The sequence below is a fragment of the Octopus bimaculoides genome, chromosome 6 (genome assembly GCF_046866305.1).
Source record: "Octopus bimaculoides isolate indiv1 chromosome 6, ASM4686630v1, whole genome shotgun sequence".
Lineage (NCBI taxonomy): Eukaryota > Metazoa > Mollusca > Cephalopoda > Octopoda > Octopodidae > Octopus > Octopus bimaculoides.
Genome location: NC_142933.1, coordinates 67,179,476 through 67,182,386, shown reverse-complemented (window position 1 = coordinate 67,182,386; position 2,911 = coordinate 67,179,476).

The following is a 2,911-nucleotide window of genomic DNA, read 5'->3' as shown; positions in this document are numbered from 1 at the left end:
CATGGCGGATACAGTCAAACTCCGAATTAAGGAGGCATATTTCATAAAAAAAAGAGGCCTCAACCGCCGGAATGAACTTGACGGCTGGAAATTCATCTATTGCTTCCGGAGGCTTTGACCAACGCTAACAATAACCAACATATAGAACGTCTGATGAAAGCGCTATTTTATGTTATGCCTAACCGAAGGACTAGTACCAAGTCTGTACTAGTAGGTCGTATCTATCTGTCTGTGTGTGTCTGACTGTGTGTCTGTCTACGTGTCTGTCTGTCTAATCATCGAACTTCTTTTCTGAGGGTTTCCTAACAGTTCATGTGACACACGTGACACGTGACCGACCAGGCTATCAGGCATTGTTACACATCGCTGGTCACAATGCGCTTTTCCATCTATTAGCCTTCAAATGACGCCAACATTTCCCTTTGAGCGAAAGGGGGACGGAAACAACGTTAAATACAGTGCTTTGCCTAAGAACACAACGTGCCCCCTAGTCAGGGAATCGAAACCTCGATCTAGCGATCTTGAATCCAACAGCCTAACCGCTGCCTTAGCTTTTCATTTTCTCGTTTTCATTTCTCACTTGTTACACTCTTTTACTTGTTCATTTTCTCATGTCTTATTCATAAGTGCTTTGACATATATTTACTTCTCTCAGCTTCTATTAACTTAGCTTAAGTGTCCTCTGTTTTATTCCAATACTATATACTTCATTCTCCACTTTCACCTTCCCAACCTCTCCTACTAACGGCGTTACCCTGTTGTCTCTCTATACTAGATGTGCGTTTATGTATACTTGCATACATTTATATACATATATATACATATATATACATACATACATATATACATACATACATACATATATATATATATACATATATATATATATACATATATATATATATACATATATATATATATACATATATATATATATACATATATATATATATACATATATATATATATACATATATATATATATACATATATATATATATACATATATATATATATATATATATATATATATATATATATATATATATATATATATATATATATATATATATATATATATGAAAGAGGTTTGTATGATAGTGTATAGAGAAATATGTTATTCAAAGGAATTCCAAATCTTTCTGTTTTTTTATGTTTTATTTATATTCTTATAATATTAATGTAGGATATAGAATATATCATATATTCAGTAAAATGAAATATTGAATATTGAATATTAAATATTAAGTATTGAAAATTAAGGGATTAGTATACTTTCTTGCAAATGCCCAAATTGTGGAGAACTGTACGTTGGCCACACAGGTAATACACTGTCAGAACGCTCGCGTGTGCATCGACAAATACTTTAGGAATGAGAACCCAGGTTCGAAATTTCCCCAAGGCACCTGATGAAGGCTGGAGGGTATATCAGCCGAAACGTTGTGTTAAAAAGAAACCAGATGAGGACAAATATCCGTCAAATGTAAATATTGTAAATAATGTATATTTGGTGAACTCATGCACGAATTTTATGAAGAGTGTAATGACTACATAGTTATTAGAAGCTAATATTTTGACTTGCTTGATGTTTTTGCCCCTGCTCTTACTGATTACTCGTGCAATTGAAACAAAGAGAGTATACATGCAAAAATTATGTAAGTCCTTTGAAATATAACAAGATAATGAGATTTTTATTGTATGTAAGAAAAATATTACAAACTCTGTTACGTACCTTGAATATCATGTGCAGTCTACCCACTATTTATTCATCACTTCAAAGGTGGTATTTTAATGTCTTCAGTAGCTCATGTGTAAAACGCACCAGAAAATAGAAGTTGTCGAGGTGAATTCATTTTAGAATAGGGATCAGAAATGTACTAAGTGTTCCAGGAGGTGCAAGTTCGTTTCCCTGTGAAGTATTCCAACCTATGAAGGCCTTCTGTAATTTCGAAATCAAAATTGCAGTAACTGGAGATTCAATTGCTAAAATTGATTATCTTCAACACTAGGTTTGCCATGCATGAAAATATTACTTCTTTCTGCTTAAGTATCGCAAATGTTTATTTTCCTTTTCTTTTCTTTTTGAATAGTCGTGAGAAGGAAGTGTATATATATATATATATATATGTAGCTTCTAATAACTATGTAGTCATTACACTCTTCATAAAGCCTTGTGAGTGGATTTGGTAGACGGAAACTGAAAGAAGCCCGTCGTATATATGTATATATATATATATATATATGTATGTGTGTGTGTATGTTTGTATGTGTGTGTTTTTCCCCCCAACATCGCTTCACAACCGATGCTGGTGTGTTTATGTCCCCGTAACTTAGCGGTTCGGCAAAAGAGATCGATAGAATAAGTACTAGGCTTCTAAAGAATAAGTCCTGAGGTCGATTTGCTCGACTAAAAGGCGGTGCTCCAGCATGGCCACAGTCAAAAGACTGAAACAAGTAAAAGAGTAAAAGAGTAATATATATATATATATATATATATATATATATATATATATATATATATATATATATATATATATATATATATATATATATATATATATGTATGTATGTATGTATATGTATATGTATATATGTAAACTTGCATTGCTATACATATGGATGGATGAATGGATGTATGTATGTATATATGTATGCGCAGTGTCTATGAGATTCTTCATGCAATGTATTAATGTACAGGAAGTTATCATAGAACCGCTTTTCCAAGACGTCTTGCAGAAGAATCGAATCCGAAACCATATGGTTCGAATGTAACTTTTATCCATGTAAACATGGACTTGCCTCTTTACTAAGTAACAAAAAAAGAAGAAAGCTTTCACACAAACATAAGATTTCATCAACAGTTCGATTGAGCTTCCTGGTTCATGAAATTATTCTATTTGAAGCAATCTTT